This window comes from Chiloscyllium plagiosum, unplaced genomic scaffold (genome assembly GCF_037043375.1).
Source record: "Chiloscyllium plagiosum isolate Xiang-an unplaced genomic scaffold, Cpla_swu_hap1 HiC_scaffold_1, whole genome shotgun sequence".
Lineage (NCBI taxonomy): Eukaryota > Metazoa > Chordata > Chondrichthyes > Orectolobiformes > Hemiscylliidae > Chiloscyllium > Chiloscyllium plagiosum.
Window position 1 is genome coordinate 66,302,184 of NW_028270139.1, and position 27,569 is coordinate 66,329,752.

General features: G+C 42.6%; 1 protein-coding gene across 3 annotated transcripts in view; it reads right to left on the reverse strand.

The window, feature by feature from the left end:
* The window catches only part of rbm47 (RNA binding motif protein 47), a 264,038-nt gene that overhangs the window by 98,349 nt on the left and 138,120 nt on the right, over nt 1–27,569 (reverse strand). The gene's annotated exons all lie outside the window — the stretch shown is intronic.

Genomic DNA, 27,569 nt, shown 5'->3' on the forward strand with positions numbered 1-27,569 from the left:
AAGGGTCATTGGATTCAAAAAGTCAACTGTTTTCCATCCACAGATGCTGCCAGACCAGTTGAGTTTTTCTGGTAATTTCTTCTTTTGTTTCTGATTTCCAGCATTTGCAGTTCTTCGGTTTTAAGATGGAAGAAGGAATGGTAAAGGAGTGGCCATATTGTCAAGAAGGTTGAGGAGGAAACATATGGACCTTTGCAAATTGTCACAAGGGGATCAGCAAGCACTGGTTACGTGCTTTAGGACTGGAATCAAACAAAGAAAGATACATAGAATCTTCAGGGCACTGAAAGAGGCCATTACTTGGCCAGTCCATGTTCTGCATGAGCACTTTAGTTACCCCATACCCAGGCCTCTCTCCATAGACCTGCAATTTTTTTTTCTCTTCAATGTGTTATCCATTTCCCTTTGAAAGTCACAATTGAATCTGACTGATTGGTCTTTTAAGGTAGTATATTTCTGATCATAACTGCTAAATGTGTTAAACATTTTTCTGCATTTTGACTTTGATTCTTTTGCCAATCACTTTAAATCTATATCCTCTGATGGGGGTGTCAGTTGGCTGGACAGCTGGTTTGCAATGCAGAGTAACACCAACACCAATTTCCACACCATGAAGGATTCTAAGAGTATTACTAACCATGCCATTGCTGGCCTTCAACAAGAGAATTACGATTGGAGGTGTCTGATGGATGAACTTCTTTAGATCAAATCTCATTGCACCTAATTCTTATGTTTCCATAAATTGCCTGAAATATAATTATTGAGTTCGGGGTTAAGTCTATATTAGAGGTCTGTTTAACTCAGTTGGCTGGATGGTTGGGTTATGAAGCAGTACGAGGCCAAGAGTGTAGGTTCAATTTTTAATCATTGACTGAGGTTACCATGAAGCACTCTACTTTTCAACCTCACCCATCACCAGAGGTACAGTGGCCCTCAGGTTAAATCACCACCAGCTGAGCAGCCTTATGATGACACACTGTAAGTCTATATGTTTCAAGTCATGCAGAAGGCATGGTATTTTGTCCATTCCAGTTTGTATTGTAAAATTACTGATATGCGGTGTGTCATTTTCTATTTGTGATAACAGGCATCACGCTTTGTGTTATATCATGTCGACTTACTGTCATATTCTTCAAACCAATCCAATTTACACATTAACTCAAATGCTTTAACATCCCACAACCAATGAAAATCAATAAGGTAAGTCATGATTAGATTACATCACAGAAAGACTTTGTTAATGGGTCATCTGAAGCTTGCTCTGAACATATCATTAGGGCCATAGGCCCAATTTCTAGCGATCTTTAAGCCTTCATTTATGGGTGTCTGCTACCTCTACAGGGCCAGAAAATCCGTGTTTCCGGGCTGCTATTGGCCCTATCACATTCGTGTCATCCTGCAGCAAAAGAAGGCAAAAGGATGTCTTGACTGCAGTATTCACATGTACCCAAACCAGTAACTGGCTAGTTATCTCCACAGACGCATCCTTGCATGTAAAATATTTCCAGCTTTTATAGTAGTTTACTTCTTGTTGGTGAGATTGTCATTTCTTTTTAATGATTAAAATGTGAATGGTACTGAGATGATCTGCCAGAGTTTGTTTAATTTTATAAACCTGAAATCATTTTTAAAAGGACTTCATGCTAAAAATCATTTATAGCCAATCACTATCATTCTCGGTCCAGTTGCCTGCTTAATGTGGTGGTCAGTCACTAGAATCAAGTTCATTCTTTACAATATGGTAATGATGCCCAGAAGCTAAAATAACAAGGGCTTCAAACCAATGCTGTGCATGATCATTCTAGACTACATCAGGCCCACAAGCTACAGAAATGTTCATAACTTAGCTCACATCTTCTAGCCAGTTTCTGACAGGCAATTTGCTGCAGTTACCAATTATAGCCCAGAGCCTGCAGCTACAACAGGGAATAATGGGATTTCAAACTTGGTAAAAAGCACTACCAGGGTTACCTGTTTGGTCTGATGACAAGTATAAGTTTATACTTAATTTGGTCATGTTTATGTTTTTGGCTTAATTCAATTGGACAAATGTTGCGGCTGACATTCAGATGAAGGATTTGCCCACAGGAAGGATTTGCCCAATATTTGCAGGCTGAGATGTAACTGGGTGCATAATGTAGACGTCCTGCACTTCCCAAATACACTAAAATCCAGTCTTTCACTGTTAGCATTGCAATGTTTTCTCAGTGAATCTCTGGGATAGTGCTCCCATTGTGATATGAATGGGCAGAATGGAGGGTGGCTTTTCTGCTTAGTGGCCAGTTGAGCATCCACATAAAGGCCACCTGAAGGTCTTCTCTCACTGACCTTCAGTTAGTGATGCATGGGAAACCCTGAGAAGATTTATTACACCTTACTAGGAGGAGCCCTTGTTCTCAGACTGCTTGATTGAAGGATGAGGTACTGGTGGGGGTGGTGGGAGGTTGGGGGTAAGGTAGGATGTGGAAAGCCATCCTTGCTCTCGATTAACTGATTCGCTCTCTGCTGGTGACCCTCCTCTGACCATGGTACCCCCAGTTTACCCCATCCACCATGCTACACACATGCATAGGCAGTCCCTTCTGAAGACCTTATTGCAACACTTGACTGGAGTGGTCAACATTTCCTAGGGGTTCTGTTGAGACCTGTGATCTCTCATGGGTGAGATTACTGCTCTGTTCGGGCTTAATTTGAAGGGTGGGTTGCTACCACCTAGGTAAGTGTCTGAATACCTTCTAATATCAATAAACCTCCCAGAATATTCCACTGGTTTTACAGCAAGTCTGGACCCCTCTTTGCTAACCTTAAATCCCACCCAATGGTTCAGGTTGATACTTTGAGGAGAAAGTGAGGTCTGCAGATGCTGGAGATCAGAGCTGGAAATGTGTTGCTGGAAAAGCGCAGCAGGTCAGGCAGCATCCAGGGAACAGGAGAATCGACGTTTCGGGCATAAGCCCTTCTTCAGGAATGGGGAAAGTTTGTCCAGCAGGCTAAGATAAAAGGTAGGGAGGAGGGACTTGGGGGAGGGGCGTCGGAAATGTGATAGGTGGAAAGAGGTCAAGGTGAGGGTGATAGGTCAGACTGGGGTGGGGGCGGAGAGGTCGGGAAGAAGATCTCAGGTTAGGAAGGCGGTGCTGAATTTGATGGATTTGACTGAGACAGGGTGGGGGGAGGGGAAATGAGGAAACTGGTGAAATCCGAGTTCATCCCTTGTGGTTGGAGGGTTCCTAGCCGGAAGATGAGGCGTTCTTCCTCCAACCGTCATTTTGCTGTGGTCTGACGATGGAGGAGTCCAAAGACCTGCATATCCTTGGTGGAGTGGGAGGGGGAATTGAAATGTTGAGCTACAGGGTGGTTGGGTTGGTTGGTCCGGGTGTCCCAGAGGTGTTCTCTGAAACGCTCCGCAAGTAGCCGGCCTGTCTCCCCAATATAGAGGAGGCCACATCGGGTGCAGAGGATGCAATAGATGATATGTGTGGAGGTGCAGGTGAATCTGTGGCGGATATGGAAGTTTCCTTTGGGGCCTTGGAGGGAGGTGAGGGGGGAGGTGTGGGCGCAAGTCTTGCACCTCCTGCGGTTGCAGGGGAAGGTGCCGGGAGTGGAGGTTGGGTTGGTGGGGGGTGTGGATCTGACGAGGGAGTCACGGAGGGAGTGGTCTTCACGAAATGCTGATAGGGGAGGGGAGGGAAATATATCCTTGGTAGTGGGGTCCGTTTGGAGGTAGCGGAAATGACGGCGGATGATGCGCTGTACATGGAGATTGGTGGGGTGGTAGGTGAGGACCAGTGGGGTTCTGTCCTGGTGGCGGTTGGAGGGGCGGGGTTCAAGGGCGGAGGAGCGGGAAGTGGAAGAGATGCGGTGGAGGGCATCGTCGACTACGTCGGGGGGGAAATTGCGGTCCTTGAAGAAGGAGGCCATCTGGGTTGTGCGTTTTTGGAACTGGTCCTCCTGGGAGCAGATGCGGCGGAGTCGAAGGAATTGGGAGAATGGGATGGCGTTTTTACAGGGGGCAGGATGGGAGGAGGTGTAGTCCAGGTAACTGTGGGAGTCGGTCGGTTTGTAGTAGATGTCCGTGTTGATTCGGTCGCCTGAGATAGAAGTTTGTAGTAGATGTCCGTGTTGATTCGGTCGCCTGAGATAGAAGTTTGTAGTAGATGTCCGTGTTGATTCGGTCGCCTGAGATAGAAGTTTGTAGTAGATGTCCGAATCAACACGGACATCTACTACAAACCGTAAAGACCACTCCCTCCGTGACTCCCTCGTCAGATCCACACCCCCCACCAACCCAACCTCCACTCCCGGCACCTTCCCCTGCAACCGCAGGAGGTGCAAGACTTGCGCCCACACCTCCCCCCTCACCTCCCTCCAAGGCCCCAAAGGAAACTTCCATATCCGCCACAGATTCACCTGCACCTCCACACATATCATCTATTGCATCCTCTGCACCCGATGTGGCCTCCTCTATATTGGGGAGACAGGCCGGCTACTTGCGGAGCGTTTCAGAGAACACCTCTGGGACACCCGGACCAACCAACCCAACCACCCTGTAGCTCAATATTTCAATTCCCCCTCTCACTCCACCAAGGATATGCAGGTCTTTGGACTCCTCCATCGTCAGACCACAACAAAACGACGGTTGGATGAAGACGCCTCATCTTCCGGCTAGGAACCCTCCAACCACAAGGGATGAACTCGGATTTCACCAGTTTCCTCATTTCCCCTCCCCCCACCCTGTGACAGTCAAATCCATCAAATTCAGCACCGCCTTCCTAACCTGAGATCTTCTTCCCGACCTCTCCGCCCCCACCCCAGTCTGACCTATCACCATCACCTTGACCTCTTTCCACCTATCACATTTCCGACGCCCCTCCCCCAAGTCCCTCCTCCCTACCTTTTATCTTAGCCTGCTGGACAAACTTTCCTCATTCCTGAAGAAGGGCTTATGCCCGAAACGTCGATTCTCCTGTTCCCTGGATGCTGCCTGACCTGCTGCGCTTTTCCAGCAACACATTTCCAGTTCAGGTTGATACTGTTTGATTCAGATGAGAGGTCACCGTCATCAAACATTGACAGCATTTCCTTGTTTTTATTTCAGATTTCCGGCATCCATGGTCTTTCTGTATTATGACAGCAGTGGAGTTTCCATGATTGTTTGAAAAAAGAATACAGATGGTTCTGGATATAATGCAATAGTTCTGTTCGCATGCAATCTTGCGTTATAAGAAAATCGCACAATAGCAGCGCCATTTAAACTAGTGGGGCTGGATTTGCGTTATTGCCAATACAGGTAAGGAAAGTTCACGTTCTAAAAAAATCTAAATTCTTCAATCACGTTAAAGCCAATTTGTGTTGAAGAACCATGCATTATAGAAGAACCAACTGTTATTAAAAACTTGACACAAACATACGTTAGATTAGGTTCTTCTCCATGCTCCCATTCTATTTGATCTCCTAAAGCAGATAATTTGCAACGGGTCAAATTTCAGTAGGGAAAAAATGTCAAAATTCTCATCCAATCACAAATTATCAGTTAAAATCTCTTTCCCCTTTCCTCTCTAATGAAGGGTTTGATTCTTTATTGCATTATAGTTTTAAGGCCATTGGCCAGTCTCTGGTCATGTCTGGATGTAAACATGGATGGTGTAGGCCAACTATTGAACTGGCATCAGAGACAAGACTGATCTTTTCTCATGCGATGTCATAGAGTCACAGAGGTGTACAGCACAGAAACAGAACCTTTGGTCCAACTCACCCATGCCGACCAGATATCTTAATCTAATCTAGTCCCAATGGCCAGCACTTGGCCCATATCCCTCTAAACCCTTCCTATTCATAAACCCATTCAGATGCCTTTTAGATGTTGCAATTGTACCAGCCTCCCCCACTTCCTCTGGCAGCTCATTCCATACATGCACCACCCTCTGTTTGAAAAGGTTGCCCCTTAGGTACCTTTTAAATCTTTCCCCTCTCACCTTAAACCTATGCCCTCTTGTTCTGGACTTCTCCACCCCAGGAAAAAGACCTTGTCTATTTACCCTATACATGCCTCTCATGAGTTTATAAACCTCTATAAGGTCACCCCTCAGCCTTCAACGCTCCAGGGAAAACAGCCCTAGCCTATTCACTCTTCACTCAGCGAGTCGTTAGTTCATGGAATGCCCTGCCAGTAACAGTGGTGGACTCTCCCTCTTTATGGGCATTTAAGAGGGCATTGGATAGGTATATGGAGGATAGTGGGTTAGTGTAGTTTAGGTGGGCTTGGATCGGCGCAACATCGAGGGCCCAAGGGCCTGTACTGCGCTGTATTCTTCTATGTTCTATGTTCTATGTTCTATTCAGCCTCTCCCTCTAGCTCAAGTCCTCTAACCCTAGCAACATCTTTGTCAATCTTTTCTCAACCCTTTCAAATTTCACAAAACCCTTCCTTTTAGGAGGGACGCATCATCACAAAGTGTTTCGAAAGGCTCATGATGAGGTATATTGAGACCCTGTTGTCCCCCCCCACTAACACACTGCAGTTCGCGTATCGTCACATCTGCTCAACATATGATGCCTTTCCTCCACGCTCCATCTGGCCCTCACCTACCTGAACAAGATGGACACCTACGTCAGATTACTGTTCGTAGACTTCAGTTCTGCATTCAACACTATCATTTTTCAGCACCTGATTGGAAAACTGAGATTGCCGGGCCTGAATACCTCCCTCTGTAACTGGATCCTGGACTTCCTGACTGGGAGACCTCAGTCAGTTTGGATTGGGAACAGCATCTCCAACATCATTACACTGAGCACAGGCCCCCCCCCCCCCCCCCCCGCCCCCGCCCCCCGGCCAGGGATGTGTGCTCAGTCCACTGCTGTTTAGTCTACTGACATATAACCGTGCAGCAATGCACAGCTCGAATCATGTCATTCAGTTCGCTGATGACACGACTGTACTGACTCTCATCAGCACAAACGATGAGTCAGCATTCAGAGAGGAGGTGTAGTGGTTAACGGACTGGTGCAGAGCCAACAACCTATCTCTGAATGTGGACAAAACGAAAGATGGTTGTTGACTTCAGGAGGGCATGGAGCGACCACTCTTCGCTGGACATCGATGGCTCCCCCGTGGAGATCATGAAGAGCACCAAATTTCTTGGTGTACACCTGGCAGAGAATGTCACCTGGACCCTCAACACCAGCTCCATAGCCAAGAGAGCCCAAAATTCCTCACCACATTCTACAGAGGGTTCACTGAGAGTACCCTGAACTGCTGCATCACTGCCTGGTTTGGGAATTGTACTATCTCAGATCGTAAGACCCTACAACAGATAGTGAGGACAGTTGAGAAGATCATCAGGGTCTCTCTTCCCTCCATTACAGATATTTACACCACACACTGCATCTGCTAAGAGCATTGTGGAAGACCCCACACACCCCTCACTCAAACTCTTCTCCCTCCTGTCATCTGGCAGAAGATACCGGAGCATTCAGTCTCTCACAGCAAGACTTCAACAGTTTCTTCCCTGAAGCCTTCAGGCTCCTTAACACTATGATCACACGGTATTCCATCTGCAATTCTTTGTATGACTTTTTGAATTGATGCTAAAACAATGGTTTATTAATGATCATTCATTATTAGAGCATAATTTGTCCACCACTGTACCTGTTGTCTTGTCAGGAATTACTGTGCTGTTTTGCATGTTTTACACTTTATGCTGCCCTGTGTATGACTGTACTTGTGTAATTTGTGCTGTCCATGTAGCCCCTTGGTTCTGGAGGAACGCTGTCTCGTTTTTTACTGTATCAGTTCTTTATGGGAGAAATGATAAATAAAGTTACTCATGATTCTTGACCAGAACTGCACACAATATTAGTTAGAGAAAGGCAGTAGTTAATGGTCAGGAGATGAAACCTTGACCAATTCTTCCTTTTCCCAACCAGGGCTCCCAAGGCACTGTCCTATTGATGTCTTTCCCCATCTGCATGACTCAAGTAATCGCTGACTTCAACAGGTGAGTTTTTATAAACACCAGCGCTCCTTTTTGAAACAGCCCATCAACATTGCCTTCGTTGTTTTTGCTGTGTGTTTGATGCAAGTATTTACCGCTCCATCAGAATCTGCTCCTCTCTGGTCTAGTTTGTTCTTGTGTCTTCTAGTTCTGTTATTATATTTTCCACATAATATTTTGCTTACATTCACATTATTTGTCCTGTCCAGAATTTTAAGGAACTGTGCTCTGTGAAACATTTACAAATCCAGTTGCTCAGTATCACCATAATTATAACACAAGTGGGCTGAGCCTTGTATTACTTTTGGCTGAGTCCAAGTTGGTCTAGTATTTTGCAAAGTTTGTCATAACAAGGCCTAGTGAGTTCCCTCACCATATTTTACCACATCCAGCTCATTAATTACCTACACCATTCCTTTGACACCTCTCAAATCTGATTTCTGCTCCATCTTATTACGAGCTGTTTCTGAAACACCTGGCCACTCCGCAGATATCCTAGAATTGACAGGCATCCCCTGTGTCTGCACCATCTTTAAAAGCTCATTGTGCCCCCAGAGATGCCTCACATGGTTACTGCCATTTGCCCAGGACAAGGCAGACAGGGGACTGTCTGCACCCTATTTTGCAGGCAGGGTCCTGGAGTTCCTGCTGGATGGAGTGGTATCGATGTGGGATTTCCTTCTCCCCTTGGATTAATGAGACATTGATACCAGACATGCCAGCCTGATCTGAGATGCCACCTGGATCAGTACTATCTCATCTGACCAGAAGAATGCCCAGCCCAGTAAGGAAAGGTCAATGACCTGCTCCACTCCACCAGCTTAAGTACAGCCAGCTTCTCTCCAAAATCTCACACTTACTCTACCTCTGCTACTGCATCTACCTCCCACTAAGGCTCAAACCTTATCAGTCTCACTATTATCTGCCTCTTCCCCACTCACTGTCACCTATCCCAATCACAAGACTACTAACCCTGCATTTTTGCTATGCTGCCTACTTACTCGCTTGGGAAACCTCCCGATCTAGACCAACAGTAATTGTTAAGCCACTTTCAGTTTCAGTAATATTCACTCCCCTCTTTCTCTCATTGCATGTGAAACATAGCCCACTCTAGACCAGAAAAAGGCAAATGGATGGCGGGTTGCCTATCATTCAGCTTCTCATCCCTGATGAGGAGAGGGCCCAAGCAACTGACTGACTACGTCCAAGCCCCTAGACTAGTATCAAGACAGAAATGATCTGTCAAAAATATCTGGCTGAGGGGGCAAAGTGCAGAAAAGGCAAGACAATGCTTTACGCTTCTGGGTAGGCTCAGAGTGAGAGCACTCTAAGAGCAAGTGAAGAGCCCAAAGATGCAGGCCATATGTCCATAAGCAGGCAGCTTCCTTGCTGCAGAATTGCCCTGATATTTGTCAGTGCAGCACTGCATGTGGATTGGATTTGAGCCGGGAGGTTACTCAGAGGCTGACACATGTCAGATGCCAATGTTCATGGATTGTGGCCAGTGCTCAAGTAATAGAATTACACAGTTTTACAGCGTGGAATGAAGCCCTTCAGCCCATCATGTTCATGCTGGTCATCTAGCATCTATCTATTCTAATCCCATTTCCCAGCACTTGAGCCACAGCCTGTATCTATGGTGTTTTAAGTATATACTGAACACTTCTTAAATGTTATGAGCGTTTCTGTCTCTACCACCCTTTACGTTCTAGATCGCACCATTGTCTATGTCAAACATGTATCCTTAAAATCCCTCTAAGCCTTCTGCCCTTACTTTAAGTCCCATTCCCTGAGGCAATTAACCCCTTTCGGGGGAAATGTTTATGTTCATCGATGATATGAGATATATTAGGTGTTGGTGCTCGGGTGGGTGGTTGAATATTATTAAAGGTATTTAACAAGTGTTCATCCCCATCAACTGGCATCTCACCGCTGCCTACTAAGAATCTACTCATGCCACTTGTGAAAAGCGTAAGAGATGGTACAAGTTGCTTATGACATCAAGATAGACCTCAGTTGGGCACACTTGTCACTTGATTCTGCATCACATTTCACCATAGCCCAGGTCACTCAAATCCCTGTAAGAGCCCAATTAAAGTTTCAATTTCCAGAATAATGTCTTGGTCTTCTGACAGTTTCCAACTCATCAATGCTATTTGAAAATAAATTTCCCAAAATATTTATTATTTATAGTAAAGCCTTCCTGATTACTTCACACAAACTGAAAATGATCTGTTTTGACTTATGTTCAGATGCTATTGAAGTAGATCATAATAGCTGATTGGTACTGATTAGTTGACAAGTCTCAGGAAACATGTAAGATTGAGATGTGACCTGGAAATCACCTAATAGTTATCGATCCTTCATCAGCAGTGACTTATGTGACATATGAAATCTAAAATAACAGGTATATCACCAGTCAAATCATCCCAAATAGCACCTCATTGTGTGTATTGCATGATAAAAACAAGGACGAGATTTTAAACTTCCACCCCTACCGAAGGTAAATGTAGAGAGCAAGTTGGCTAACTTCTTCACGTATACAGCTGCATGATCAAATAGTTCCCACTTGAGAAATGAGAAGATAAGATTTGTGGCGCTGAGCCTCATTCTCTTTGTTATTGCTGGAACACCTTGTTCTGACTAGTGGGGATGACAGTAATGTTTTACAGAGGAGCAAATGCTTTGACCACATGTGGCATTTTACTGCTCTCCCACAGATTAAACAACCAGAAAGAATTAACACCTGATAGGACACAGCAAACTATTTTTCTTCATTCCATCACAAAAACTCTCATTTGTAATGTGTCTTTGAATGTTCCGAAGCCCTTCACTGGATGTATTTTGTGCAAAAGTTGGCATTGACCCACAGAAGAAAACATTGGGCTAGGCATGACAAAGGTTTCATCAAAGAATTACTTTAAAGAAGTGTCTTAAAGAACACAAGTGAAGCAGATGGGATGACTGAATGTTCCGCTGCAAATGGTGGAGTAAGGAAGCAAGCAATGTACAGGACGCTAGAGTTGGAGTGATTCAGAGTTTTTGAAGGGTTGTAGTGTTGAAGAAGGTTAGAACACAATAGACAGGAGTAGGAGTTGGCCATTTAGTTTCTGAAGCTTCAGATCATGGATAATTTCCATTATGTCTCAATTCCTTTTTCAAGTCAGCTCCTTTCAATCCTCAGCTCCTTGATATTTCAAAAATCTATTTACTTCCTCTTTACAGTGATCTTGTCTCCACAACTCTCTCAGGCAGAGATTTCCAGACACTGTTGAATGGAAGAAGAAGATATTTTACATCTGTAACTATGTGCCCCAGTTCAAGATCCCATCCTCCCATCTAGTGGAAGCATCTTCTTAGAATCCACCCTGTCATGCACACTCAGAATCTTGTAAGCTTTAATAAGATCATCCCTTATTCTTCTAAACTAATGAATAAACACGTTCAGCTGTTGTCCATTAGGCAACCCTTTTATCTCTGGAATCAGTGAACCTCTGTTGAACAAGCTCCAATGCCAGTCAAATCTTTCCATGGGGATGAATACAGGGCACAAAAAGTGCACAGTACTCACCAACACCTGTAATGTTGTAAAAAGACTTTTAAAAAAATTCCAACCCCTAGCAATAAAGGCAAAAATTCCATTTGCCTTTGTAATTACTTGTTGCACCTGCATGCTATGATTTTGTATTTCACACACAAGAACACCCAGATCTCTCTTGTGCCACAACATTTGGAGGCTCTCTTCATTTAAATAATAGCCTGCCTTTAGATTTTTTCCTACCAAAGTGCTTGGCCTCACACTTTCCTTCATTAAACTCCACTTGTCAAGTTTTTGCTCATGTATTCAACCAATCTATATTTCCTTCCAAATTCCATATGTCCTCATCACCACATGCCCTCCCACCCATTTTTGTATCATCAGCAAATTTGGATAAATTACTCTCTGCCTCCTCCTTCAAGTCATTAATATGGATGAATCATTTGGGTCCTAGGAAAGACTCATTGACTCTCTATCTTCTGTGTGTTAATGAATCCACCTAAACCATTTCTCCCCAATACCATGAGCTTCTACCTTGACCAATCACCTTTATGTGCCACTTTATTAAATGCTTTCTGGAAGTCCAATGACACTACATCTACCAATTCTCTTTTATCAACTCAGTTTTCCCAGGAACCCTACCAAATTTGTCAAACATGATCTCCTTTTCACAAAACTGTGTTGATTCTATTGATGTCGTGAATATTTTTAAATATACTTCTTTCTAAATAATGGACTCTAGCATTTTCCGAAATACAGAAATTAGGCTAACTGGTCAATAGTTTCCGCTTTTTGTCTCCTCCCACCTCTTTGACAGTGATGTCATGTTGACAGTTTTCCAATCTGCTGGAACATCCCAGAATCCAGTAAGGTCTGGAATATTCAGACCAATGCCACCTCTATCTCTTTAATGTCACTTTCTTTACTCTTTCAGATGCAGGTTATCAGGTCCAGGTGACTTTTTGGTTTGCCTTTGGTCCCTAAAGTAACCTTCTAATAAAAGGGTGACCAGAAACAGCAGAATCACAGTTTTAGAAACCGATGGACAGTAGTCACAATACTCCCTCACAATATGGTCGAATATCTGATTCAATATTTTAAACTTGGAAAGAAAGTAATGCTTCTGCAATAGTTAAATGTCTTGGGGAGGGGAAGAGAGGGAAGGGGTGAGGATAAAAATGGTTAAAAAAAAACATGATGTCACTTCTCACTGTACTGCAAAGACGTCAATAACAAATGCTTGGATAGAACATACATGAAGCATTTGCAATCTTCCATGATAACTTGGACAGAAACCCTTGCGAATTCACCTATTTAACCCAGTTTGTGGAAATTCTCTGCTAATGTCATGGTAGGTTCTTGGGAGAAATTTTCAGAAATTTCTGTAGAATCCACAGAATTTCTGCAGAATTTCTGTAGAATCATGTTCTAAATTTTATTAAACAAGATTTTTTTTGAACACGGGCAACACGGTGGGTCAGTGCCAGCGCCGGGTTTGATTCCACCCTCGGGCGACTGTGTATGTAGGGTTTGCACGTTTTCCCTGTGTCTGTGCGGTTTTGCTCCAGTTTCCTCCCACAGTCCAAAGATGTACAGGTTAGGTGGATTAGCTATGGTTAATGTGGGATTACAGGGAGGGGGTAGCACTGGGTAGGATGCTTTTCTGAGGGTTGGTGCAAGCTCAATGGGCTGAATAGTCTCTAATGCACTATAGGGAATTCTAAGATATTTGTAATATTGTCATTTTATGTCTAAAAAGCCCTAAACAAGGCAAGTTTCTTTGAAAGTAAAACCAGTTGCTGAACCTTAATACAAAGAAACTATTTATTTCAGACATATCAGTGTTGGGAATTTCCACCTCTTTGTTACGGAGTAGTTTGACTTAGATTTCATATCAGCTGCTCTGAGACATGGGTGGGTGACCCTCCCATGTCTGATTTGTTGTGAGTTAAAATGACAGAGTGGGAACAGTCATCTCCCACCTGCCACTTACACTGGATGAACTGGTTTAAAATATCCCAATTATCCCTGCTCAGAACTGTGACATTGATGTCGAGAGCCTTAAATTTCACAAAAAACAGACTTCCCTGGCGAGAAAGTGCTTTGATGAGGCAGGCTTCTATTAGCTACAGAAGAAGGAACAAAATGGGGTGAACAAAAATGTATTTGGGAAGATGTAATGCAGAAATGAGAAGTTGTCAGCATGTCTATGATGGAGAAATTGGGAGAAAGGGTTAATCCCATTATCAGCACAAGAATATCAGCTTTACTGAGAGGCACCACTCTTATCTCTCAGCCAGAGTCAGAGATTGGTGGTTCAACTGAACTTACATTTGTGCAATTAGGTTCAAATGATGCCCTGCTTAGGTGACTGAATGCAGCATTTTTTTCAGAAAGGTATTGCATTTATATAGTGCTTTTACAACTGCACAACATCCTGAAGAAGTTTACAGCCACCGGAACACAGTTATAATACAAAAAACACAACACTGTACTGTTAGATTGCACGGTAAGACTCTATTAATAGCAATATCATAATGGCCAGGTAATCTGTTTTTGATGTTGATTGAAAAATAAACATTGGCCAGAACACTAGGTATAACTCCACTGCTCTTTCTAGAAGCAATGCCATGGTATCATTAACATGCATCTAAGAAAGCAGTAAGCGTGCTCAAAATACACAGGAATGGTAAGGAAATTCACTTTCAAAAATCCTAAAATGTCCAGGAAAATTTAATCATGAGGCAACCAATCAGAGAACAGTTGGCCACATAAATAGGACAGACAGAATTGGTGAGAGCCACCTGTCCAAGCACAGGCTGGTTGTCTCTCACGTTTGCTTCTGATAGATTTACAAGTTAGTGGGGCTACAAGTTACTGGAGGACAGGCATGGATGTCAAAGTTGATAGGACTGGATGCTATTCTTAACTTCCCAGGTTAAAGAAGGTCGTTTATTATCTTTCTAGAATCCTTCTTTCTTACTGGGATATATCGTTGCTGTGAGCCATGACCTATTTTCTTAAATATCTGACATTGTTGCTTCTGAACTCCTGTTCAAGTCCCCTCCACCACTCTTCCTTCATCCATGTGTAAATACCCTCATTACAATTTAGCACAATGGTTTCTGACCCAAGTTTCTCACTCTCAAGTGAATGCTAAATTCTTCCATGTTATGGACACTGTTCATCAAGGGATCTTTTATCCTGAGATCATTTATTAAACCTGCTTCATTACCATTACCAGATCTAAAACTAGTCTGATCCCTGGTGCAATCCACATTGTATTATTCTAGGAAACTGTTCTGAATACATTCTACAAAATCTTCTCTGTCCGTAGTGTGCTGAGGCCAGGATTGGTGGACAGTAGTACAGAGGTTGAGATGCTGTTCCCAGGGAGCTGAGACATGGGAGATTTGTTGAGAGTTCTGCCAGCCAGGGTGAGAAAGGCTACAAGAGCAGAGAAGGTAGAATGAGGTTGCAAGGAAAGATGTGGGGAGTAAAAACCTGTAAAGTGGTATTGGGGGAAAAAAGCTCCAACAGGATGAGGTTGCAAGTGTCAGTGGAGATGGAGGTTGCAAAGGGAAGAGAATAGTTTTATAGCCTGTCAAGAAAAGACTATTGAGCAGCTAACCAGAAACAATGAAAAGTTGAAATTACTGGAGTAATTAATTCCTTGCAAACAGAGGTGGATCCTCTCGCTTAAGGTTGCATATGTTCAGGAGCTAAAAGAGTCAGAGAGTCATAGAGATGTACAGCACAGAAACAGACCCTTCGGTCCAACCTGTCTATGCCGACCAGATATCCCAACCCAATCTAGTCCCACCTGCCAACACCTGGTCCATATCCCTCCAAACCCTTTCTATTCATATACCCATCCAAATGCCTCTTAAATGTTGCAATTGTACCAGCCTCCACCACATCCTCTGGCAGCTCATTCCATACATGTACCACCTTCTGCGTGAAAAAGTTGCCCCTTAGGTCTTTTTTATATCTTTCCCCTCTCACCCTAAATCTATGCCCTCTAGTTCTGGACTCCCCGACTCCAGGGAAAAGACTTTGTCTATAATTCCTATCCATGCCCCTCATAATTTTGTAAACCTCTATAAGGTCACCCCTCAGCCTCTGACGCTCCAGGGAAGACAGCCCCAGTCTGTTCAGCCTGCCCTGTAGCTCAAATCCTCCAACCCTGGCAACATCCTTGTAAATCTTTTCTGAACCCTTTCAAGTTTCACAACATCTTTCCGATAGGAAGGAGACCAGAATTGGATGCAATATTCCAACAGTGGCCTAACCAATGTCCTGTACAGCCGCAACATGTCCTCCCAACTCCTGCACTAAATACTCTGACCAATAAGGAAAGCATACCAAACACCTTCTTCACTATCCTATCTACCTGCGACTCCACTTTCAAGGAGCTATGAACTTGCACTCCAAGGTCTCTTTGTTCAGCAACACTCCCTAGGACCTTACCATTATGTGTATAAGTCCTGCTAAGATTTGCTTTCCCAAAATGCAGCACCTCACATTTATGCATGAATCTATGAAGAAGTGTAACAGATGCCCTTAGAATAAACATGGTGTTATTTGTTAAATTTAAGTCTAAGATTGAAAACTGAGACACATTAAAGGGGGCAAAATCTTCCAAGCTTGTGTACATGCTGTGACCTCATCAGTGTGTAGAAGTTGTGTTTAGGGCAATGACCTTTTTTGTGTAGAAGTGTGTGCCATTATTTTGAAAAACCTTTTGTTGCTAACTTGTACCTGTTGTCTTGAGCCAATTTAAATACTGTAGTGTATAAGAAACTAATACTTTCCTTGTTTGTTGTGGCTTTAATTTTAATGAGTGGGTGGGAGGGCAATACTGATAATTATTGAGGATATTCATGAAGTCTTCTAATTTTGCTTCTGTCCAAATACATATATGTAAGATTTTGTTGTTATGTGACAGCCTCACGTGGTAAATGAGTTGGTGAGAATGAAAAGGAGCCCCAGAAAATTGGAATGTAAACCTCAAAGAAATCAAAGCCTGAAGAATCCCAAGGAGACCTCTTAAAAAGAAGTTTATTTGTGCCCTGGCAGACAGGATCGTGGTTTAATGTCATTTGAAAGACAGCATATCTAATGATACAAAACAATATTGGAAAATTGACCTTGATGTTTGTGCTTAAGTCTTGGAGGGAGGCTTGAATTCTGATGCAGAACCGAGAGGGCTACTCACTGAGCTACAACAGACAAAGACAGAGTAAAGATGTCTGGTGCACTAGCTAACATTTTTTCGTCAACCAACAGATTTAATATTCAATGATCCACATGCTATTTATGGTATCTTGGTTTATCCTCTTGTCATGTAATCTTAATACTACCTTGTTTGCTTTAAGGTTTTGCCACTAAAGTTGGAACTATTGCTTATAAAAGATTTACTCTGTTAAAAAGATATGGGGCATTGTCTTTATTCAACAAATTTGATCATAAGTCGTTATTTGGAACAAAGTTGTTTTTCAGATATTAATCGTTTGGACTTTGGGATATATAATTTCCAAGTTTTCAACTGACATGAAACTTAGAAATGCAATAGACAATGAGGAGGAGAGTAATTGACCTAAGCTGGATTTAGACAGACCGGTGAAATGGACAAACAGGTGGTATGGGAAATATATATTCATTATGATAGGAAGAATGAGGAGAGACTTTATAAAGGAAATGGTACAATTATAAAGGGGGACAAGTTTGGGGAGATCCAGAGATGTGTATGCTCACATATTTTGAAGGTGGCAGTTCAAATTCTGAAGTCTGTGAAACAGCCATATGGGGTCCTTGCACTTGGAAGTATACAATGTTCAAGAAGGGAAAGGGCTGTTGTGGTACAGTGGTAGTGCCTCTACCTATGGACCAGGAGGCTCAGGTTCAAGTCTCACCTATTCCAGAGGTATCTGATCGCAGCCCTGAACAGATGAATTTATAATTTAAAAAAAGCAACGATTCTCAACCTTTATAGAACACGGACAGACATGAGCTGAAACTTGAGGCCAATACAGGGCTCCCAACCGTAGGAAGAATGTCAAAGCTTGGAGAGGTTGCAAAGGAGATTTACTGGAATTTCACGCAAATGGATTATTTGGATATGATATCTGTGCAGAATGGCAAAAGTGAGGACTGGAGATGCTGGAAACCAGAGTTTAGATCAGAGTAGTGCTGGAAAAGCACAGCAGGTCAGGCAGCAACCGAGGAGCATGAAAATTGATGTTTCGGGCAAAAGCCCTTCATCAGGAATAGAGGCAGGAAGCCTCCAGGGTGGAAAGATAAATGGGGGGGGGGGGGGGGAAAGCGGAGATGGGGGTTGAAGTGTTTAATCACCACTGCAGGGATTGATGGAGGAAGAGTAAGTACCCAACAACAAAAGAAGCACCAAAACAACATTGCAAACTGGCTAAAGCAGAAATCTAACAATCAGATCATCCATTTCTGCTATAACTGGAAAATGTGGATAGGTATGATTCCCACTGTCACTGCCATTGACCACAGGTACAAGCCCTCAGTTGGTAGAGAGATTGGAGAAGGTTTGGTTGTGTTCCTTAGAATAGAGAAGACTAACAGAAGATTTCAAACAGCTGGCAGAGGTACAATAGGCTGAATGACCAGCTCCTGTCCAGTAATTACTGTGCAATCCTAATGTTATCTTTTCCCTTCATCATGCTAATTTCCTGACTGATCATTTCTAACATCTTCTGTCATTGTTTCAGGATTTGCAGCATCTGCCATATTTTGATTTTGTTTCAATCAAATGATCAGTTGTAAGGCAAAAAGGTTACAGTGTTGTGTTTTTATCATCTAGAAAATAAAGGTGGTTGGGTGTAGTTTGGCAATATCTCCAAAAAAGTGAGGAAATTATTTTTAAGCATAATCTTGAGTGATTATATCATTCACATGTTAAGGATCTAAAGATGTCACTTTTTCTGTTAATCATTCATTCACAAAATGATCACATTGAAACCAAGAACAATGACAACAGTTTACAATCTTAAGGAGCTGGTTTCTTACTCAACAGTACCTATACAATGTCTCTTAATGCTTTAACGGGTCATGTATGAGGATTTGTGGAATGCGGTCTCTCACTAGCATTGTAGGCAAAGAAGAACAAATTAAATAACAATAATATTGGCTTCTGTCCAAACAATCCGATTCTGGGGTCTGGTATGCAGCTCATTTCCATATCTAAGGATCTCAGTGCCATTTTAGTCTATTATCATTGACCTTTGAAAATTTATCCAACCCAAATTTTAATCTGGAAGTCTTGCAGGTGTCTGTGATGTAGGCCTTCAGGAGCCTGTTTTATGCCTGTGAAATGGATACAATGAGGTCCAATTTCTAAACTGGTGGCAATTAAGAGGCATGCCTGAAGTGACTGCCATCTGTCAAATAGTATTCCATCAAGGAATTAAACATCTCCAGGTCAGGGCAAGTGGGAAGAGAAAAAATGCTCAAAGACAATTTGTTAGGGGAAAAAGAAAACCTCTGGTGTTTGAAATTCTTTTCTTTCAGAGGGAAGTCTCAATCGTCTATGTACTGAGCGTCTTAAATCTTGTGTTGCTGCAGCACTCCAGACTAGACAGGCAGGAGGCTGGAAGAGCACAGCAAGCCAGGCAGCATCAGGAGGTAGAGAAGTCAAAGTTTCGAGTATAACCCTTCTTCAGCGTGAGTGTAAGGGGAACTGTAGATAAAGGGGCTTGGGGGGACAGGGTGGTGAAGTGGGATAGGTGAAGACAGGTAGAGAGTACAACCTGGTTGGTCAATAAAAGGAAGGAATCCAGTAGGTGGCTAGGAAGGGTAGAAGGGAGGGGGAGGGGCCAGGAAGGGAATGCGGGGATGGGAAGGGAGGTTATTTGAAATTGGAGAACTCATTATTGAGTCCTCTAGGCTGTAGGTTGCCCAGGCGGAAGATGAGATGTTGTTCCTCTAATCTGCAGTTGGATTTGTTGTGGCAATGGAGGAGGCCAAGGATTAGATTAGATTCCCTACAGTGTGGAAACAGGCCCTTCGGCCCAACCAGTCCGCACCAACCCTCCGAAGAGTAACCCACCCAGACCCATTTTTCTCTGACTAATGCATCTAGCACTATGGGCAATTCAGCATGGCCAATTCACCAGACCTGCACCTCTTTGGACCGTGGGAGGAAACCGGAGCACCTGGAGGAAACCCACGCAGACACGGGGAGAATGTGCAAACTCCACACAGACAGCTGCCCAAGGCTGGAATTGAACCCAGGAACCTGTTACTGTGAGGCAGCAGTGCTAACCACTGAGCCACCGTGCCATCGTAATGGATGGTCATGTTGGAAAGGGAGTGGGAACGGGAATTAAAATGGGTGGTGATTGGGAGGTCCAGTCAGCCCCTGTGGACCCAGCTGCAATGCTTGTTGAGCCGTTCCCTAAGTTTACGTTTGGTCTTCCTGATGTAGAGAAGACCACGTCAGGAGCACCCGATGCAGTAAACTAGGTTGGAAGAGAGGGAGCTGAATCTCTGTCTCACCTGGAAGGACTGTTTGGAGCCCTGAATGGAGGTGAGGGTGGTGGTGTACTGGCAGGTTTTGCATCTTTTTTGATTGCAGGGGAAGGTACCCGGGGGTTCAAGGTAGTTGGTGGGGAGAGTGGAGCTAACGGTCCTTGTGAAAGGCAGAGAGGGGTGGGGAAGGGAAGCTGTTCTTGATGGTGGAGTCTAGTTAGAGTTGGTGGAAATGTTTGAGGATGATGTGTTGGATGTGGAGACTGGTGGGATGGTAGGTGAGGACAAGGGGTCTCTGTCTTTATTTTGTTGTGGGGTGGTTTAGAGCAGTGAAACAGGGAATGGAAGTGGTGCGGTGGAGAGCTGTCTGGATGACAGAGGGAGGAAAAGCACGTTGTTCAAAACAGGTGGACATCTGGGATGCTTGGGAGTAGAATGTCTCCTCGTCTAAACGCCAGGTAGTTGTGGGAGTCTGTGGGTTTGTAGTACACGTCCGTCTGGAAACTGTCTACTTTGGATTTTAGCATCTGCAGTTTTTTTGTCTCTAACCAAGTTTGTTCTACTGAGAAGTCTCTTCAAAGGATATCCACTTTGAAGACATTCTCTGCCTCCCTCAGATGTGCACTCAATGAGTGCCTTTCTCATTGCCACAATGCCGTGGTCTCTTCAGCCCTCTAGCTCTTTGACCACGTGATAAAACAAACTCGCTACTAAAGCCACGTGATAATCTTCAGCTGCTATCTTCATAACCAATTCATCCCTCAAGGCCTACAGGCACATTTTAAACTTCCCAAATTTGGACCCACTTTTGATGCCAACCTGACCTCCCAGTCACTGCCCATTTCAATTCCCCTTCTCACTCCCTTTCCCACATGACCATCCATTATGGTCAATCCACAAAAGACATCTACAGACAATTCAAATAACTCTGTGTGCATAATTTTGACCCTTTGGGAAGGAACTTCATCCTATTGATAATTTTGGCAGAAATGTCAATACAGCAGGATCTTATTTTAGCTTCACATCAAGTGATTAACATTGGCAATATCATCTTTCCTCATTTCTTCTTGTCTCGACTGTTCATTTATTTTCATTTTACATCCTTGCACAGTTTAGGAGCAGTCAGGCTTTTGGTCTGTGAATTTATAGTATTATTCTTTTGATCCTGTGGTAAACATAACCAATAGATTGCATTCCTTTGCAAATCAGGTGTAAAACAAAAAAAAAACACTTTCAAGTCATAATGCTCAATCCCTCCAGTGAGGAAACAAGATGTCAGTATGAGTAGTTGGTAAGCCAAACAATTGCAGTAAATGCAAGATTTCAGACCAGCTTTATTGTCGGTTAACTTTCTTACAGAGCTGCTTCTTGCCTTACTCAGCCTCAGACAGTCTCCCACCAGTTCTGATTCCCTGTCTATCAACCCACAATTGACATTTGTCTCTGTGGACATGTCTGTTGATCTGTTCTGCTATCCGACCAATTCAGGAAACAATTCCACAATATTAACAAATAAATCCAGTAGGGATTATGCTGTTATATTGCAGGCAGCTTTCAGCAGAATTAACTTAAGGACATGGTTTGTGGCTATGTAACTGCTGATTGCTTTTCAAGGTTGATTAGGGAAACATTGTACAAATCAGTCAAGGGACAATAGTTGCATTATTTGTTCAGCCTATTGGGGGGCAAGAACTATGGCCATACGTTCCAATGGCAAAGTTCCAATTCACAAAACCATCATTCCAGATGGTTTCCTTTCACCATTACAGCAATAATCAGGTGGAATGGAATATGGCCCTAAATAGAATTGACCTAAATTTCATATACTTGATGAAAATGAAAGGATAACAATTACGGAGGTGATCATCTCAGCTAGGTTACTTCTACCCCGTAGAATTTTACCACATAAAGGTCATTCGTCACATCCCATCCTTGCTGACAGTCTTTTACAGTTGTACATGTGGCAGGTCTCTGTATCTCTAAATTTGTTAATATTTTATCACTTATTGTTCTTGATCTATTCTCATTCTTCTTCTTAAATTGTGCCACTTTACATTTCTCCACTAAAAGTTTATCTAAGATCAATACACTGATCTATTAATCTCATTACACTCTACTGATTAACTTCAATCCTTTCCCATCATCAACCATCCTTCCTTTTTACATACTACTAATAAATGTTGATATTTTCTGTCTATGTCCTAGCCCAGCTGATTTACATTTACTGAGATAAGCGATAAGACAATACAAAGGGTGCACATCTACAGCATCTCCCTAGTGAGATGCAATTGGATGGGGCAGTGCCCAGGACTGTCTCTGCCAGCACAGAGAGGATTTAGCTGACCCTATGGTCCTTCTTAAAGTGATGAATCTCTTCCCCAGTCATCAGAGGTTTCAGGCCCTTACACTGATTAAGATTCCCAAGGTGAATACAACTCTAGCTCTATTGTCCATATTTGTCTGTGAGATCAGGTATTACTGCAATGGAAATATGCTGGGCCCTGACTGTAAGTTAGAGATTCTATCTCTTTTATTAACTTCTTTGTTAGAGGAGGAGGTTTCATTACACATTGAATTATATCAAATTCCGCTTCCGTGACTGAAAGGGTGGGAACGTTAAGAACCAGTAATTTTCCTGGATTTTGAATGGTCATATTTTTGCTTTCTTTTATTAATTCACTATTTTATCCTAAGTTCTGGAATTATCTCCCCAAACCTTTACCTGTTTTTCACTTCTTCTAAGATGTTCCTAAAACATGTTTCTGACTGAGCTTTTGATCACCTGTCCTAATGCCTTTTTCCGTGGCTCAGTGTCAAATATTGTTTGATAATGTTTTGTCTACAGGAGGGTGTATTACATTATAAATGCTATGTAAATGTAAGTTTTCTTGTTAATTGTGGAAGCTACAGCCCTCCAAGATTGTCTGAAAATCTCAAAGGAGAGATTAGGATCCATCCTATTCATTTCCCTCTGAGATAGTGACTGCTTCAGCAGATTCCCATAGACATATAGATATGCGTTTTCAGACCATTAAATCTGTAAGTTGCTTCTCACTGTACTTTGTTGATATTTAGAAAAGACTGATGTTATGCTACAAAATTGTTGCTTTATCCACTGTCACACCAAAGAGCACTGAATGCACCAAAGTTGGAAGTTAATATTGTACACCTTGAAATGTGTGAATTACCATATGGTCGAGAGAATATTTGTTCTTGCCCCTAGGATGATTTGAATGTAAAACTTATCACATACAGCTTATTGTCACTTCCCACAATATAACCACTGAGGAAATTAGAAGATTCCATATTTGAGTTGCCAGAACTTAATAATTACAAAATCCACTAAGAGGCTTTTCTTTAAATGTGAACGATGAAAAGACATTTTGTTAAATTTTCATTGAAAAAGGGATGTTAAAAGGTTGAAAATTAATGAAGGGATTTCTCTCTTTCCTTGTCTCCCAAACTGGAAAGAATACGAATTAAAATGGTTGAGGCAATCATTCCAAATGTAGTTAAATCCTGGTGTTAGAAGAGCAAAAATATGAAAATGTCATTGTGAACTAGAGATCTCCAGCACAAACTGTACTCTCAGTGCACCTGGTCAGGCATTCAGTTTGTAAAAGTAAAAAACTCGGGCAAGCCATCCAATCTCACATGTGTTCAACCGGCATTTCCTGACACCATCGGACCAATTCAATGCTCATTTCTCATCAATGGCACTACAGCTTTGGGCATGCTTTCCTCTAGGTCTTGAATGTGAGCAAAATTGATGGTGTGAAAAATACTTTTCTGTGGAGTACAAGAACAAAATACTTATGATAAGAGAAACCTAATGAAAAGACGGCTGAATGTTCCCATCCTGTTCCTCTTTTTAAACTATCCAAAGTCTCACATGTTAAAAATCAATGCTTCAGATTTTATATTAAAATAGAGAATGCATATCTAGTAATAAGTTTGAAAAAAAATTCAGAAAGAATAAACTTAAGTGTTTCTTTAAGAAGTGTTCCTTCTCCTCTTGCCTGCATCTGATTTTCCTCTCAACTAAATCCACGAGAAAGGCTGGCTTGGATTTTGTTGCACATTTTGTACCTCAAACCATGCAGTCCAATTCTGAGCAGACTCCAGGACATTTTTTAATTTATTACTATAGCTTTTTTTTTGGCAATTGTTGGTACAGGATCATTAAATGATCAGATATTTCATTGCATGCTCCATTCTTACAAAGGAACCCAACTATCTGAAGACAAAATATCACTTGTGATGTTGGCTTAAAATCAACAAGATAATTTCTATATTTTCTTGCTGTGATAAAAATGATTACTCTAAATTACAAGCATAGATGTAGAATTCAGTGTTCCCTACCCCCTAATTATAACTCTGATTTACCAATTCAGTTAGTTATAATAAATTTGATGTGGTTTCTGGGTAAACGACCATTGCCGGTATGATATGGTCTGAGTATTCCTTATATGTTAGTCCTCGTAACAATACCAAAAATACTGAATTATTATTGAGACTGATGTCTTGAACTTTAATAATAACACTGATAATTTATACTGGTATTCAATCTCAGACTTGCACCACAGTCTAGCCTCTGTGCACAGAGCAAAGATACAATATTTGCAAGCAGGCTACTGTTATTATGACTTTTACTAATGGTGAAGAGGCTTCCTTAATACTGAAATGTCATATGTTATAATGCCATCTAAATGTCTTACAGAAACACTCTTGGTCTGGTCTAGGATCTCTGCAATGATGCAACAAATCTCTATCCAGAGTATTATAGTAAATAATTTTTACACATTTGGAAATTATGCAAGGGTGCCAATACTTTTTAGGATACCACTATTGGGTAAAATACACATTAGGCATGATTTTAAAAAGCACAGGGTCTGAATCTTACTTTTTTATGTAATTCATTGACTGCCCCATAATAGCATTGTCCAGTGGAAAGTGCTGTGAGTGATCTGCTGTTATGAAAAGCATTCTTCAAATAAACACTATATTAATTTTTCAAAACTTGCAAAGACATTGTTCAAGTGTGGCATATAGCTTCCAGTGAGGGAATCAATACAATACATCATGTTCATAATTTTGTTAAAAAATCATCTGAATGAAAAACCTTTTGAACTTTAATGAGAAAGAATCTAACCATCTACACTTGTTATTCAAAGGCATTATCGGGACTGAACCCTCTACCATCATCATCCTGGGGTTACTATTGACCAGGTATTAAACTGACAAGTCATGTAAATACTCTGGCTACAACAGATCAGATGATGGGCACTCTGTACTGAGTAATTCACTTGCTGACACTCCAAAGCCTGTCCACCATCTAAGAGACACCATTCTCTGATGGTTGATTTGAAGCCAACATCACAAGTGATATTTTGTCTTCAGATAGTCAGTTCCTCCATGAGAATGGAGCATGCAGTGAAATATCTGATCATTTAATGATTCTATATACGATTGTCAAAAAAACGCTCTAGTAATAAGTTAAAAAATGTCCTGGAGACAGTCAGCTCAGAATTGGACTGCCTAGTTTGAGATACAAAATGTGCAATAATATAGTATTCTTGAAGTCCTGGCCAGTTGGCTGGATGAGTCCAACAATGTTCAAGAAACCCAACACCATCCAGGAGGAAACACTCTACTTGAGCAGCACTCTATCCACTATATTAACTATTCCCTCTCTCTCCACCACCAATGCACAGTGGCAGCTGTGCATTCCATTTGCAAGATGCTCTGCAGCATCTCACTAAAGCTCCAGAGACAGCCCATTCCAAACTCACAACAAGGGCAAGTTCAGCGGAATCATGGGAATCCACGGGCCAGGTAATAAATAAAGGAACGCTTTGGCATCTGATCAGGGAGGGGCAGTGTTGCCAGATTTATGAGACCTCTGACCAGAAGTGTGGGGGAATGCTGTCAGAATGGGTTGCTGGATACAGTGTGCATACATACGGATATGCAATACATGCATAATAAACAAAAACAAAATTACCGGAATGTCCCAGCCAGATCATAGCGGGGACATCGAGACACAGGTCTCAAATACCTGACTGCCCCAAAGGCTCCAAGATAGTTGATCATCCTTGACAGTGATATCACAACTTGCTACTTACTCTCCAAGCCATACATCATCTTGGGTTGGAATTTCCATTCCTTCATTTCCAATGGGTCAAATAGTGTAGTTTCAACCAATGGGTGGGAATCAGGAAGCTTTCCAATCAGATGTAGAGTCAGATAGGGTTGCCTCTATCTCCTGCCTTGTTTGTGTGCTGTATAGAGCCATTTGCCGTATCCATCAGGAAGATAATGAGCCTGAGAGGGGTGACTATTCCTGGCAGTGGGGCCTGACAGGTTAAGGTGTTCCTGCACATGGATGACGTCGCTGTTGACTGCTCGGATCCGCTGTAAGTGCACAGACTAATGTGCATCGGTGACCAGTTTGAACGGGCCTCAGGGGCCAATGGAAATAGACAATAGACAATAGGTGCAGGAGTAGGCCATTCTGCCCTTCGAGCCTGCACCGCCATTCAATATGATCATGGCTGATCATCCTCAATCAGTATCCTGATCCTGCCTTATCTCCTTAACCCTTGATTCCACTATACTTGAGAGCTCTATCAAACTCCTTCTTAAATGAATCCAGAGACTGGGCCTCCACTGCCCTCTGGAGCAGAGCATTCCACACAGCCACCACTCTCTGGGTGAAGACGTTTCTCCTCATCTCTGTCCTAAGTGGTCTACCCCTTATTTTTAAGCTGTGTCCTCTGGTTCGTCACTCACACATCAGCGGAAACATGTTTCCTGCTGCCAGAGTGTCCAATCCTTTAATAATCTTATATGTCTCAATCAGATCCCCTCTCAGTCTTCTAAACTCAAGGGTATACAAGCCCAGTCGCTCCAATCTTTCAACATAAGATAGTCCTGCCATTCCAGGAATTGACCTCATGAACCTATGCTGCACTCCCTCAATAGCCAGAATGTCTTTCCTCAAATTTGGAGACCAGAACTGCACAAAATATTCCAGGTGCGGTCTCACCAGGGCCCTGTACAGCTGCAGAAGAACCTCTTTGCTTCTATACTCAATCCCTCTTGTTATGAAGGTCAGCATGCTATTAGCCTTCTTCACTACCTGCTGTAGCTGCATGCTTGCCTTCATTGACTGGTGTACAAGAACACCCAGATCTCTCTGTACTGCCCCTTTACCTAACTTGACTCCATTTAGGTAGTAATCTGCCTTCCTGTTCTTGCCACCAAGGCAAATCAAGGAAAGAGTGAGGCCATGCTCTTTGGAAACTGGGCTGACCAATCCTTTGTCCCCTTCACAGTCAGGACAGATCACCTGAAGATGCTCGGTATTTGTTTCAGAGGGGCTTGAGAATGCGCCAAGTCTTGGGAGGAGTATGTCACTGAGGTGAGGCAGAAATTGGGCAAATGGGAGCACTGATCACTCTCCATGGTGAGTAAAAACCTGGTCATCAGGTGTGAGGTACTATCAGACCTGCTGTACGTGGCACAGGTCTGGCCTATTG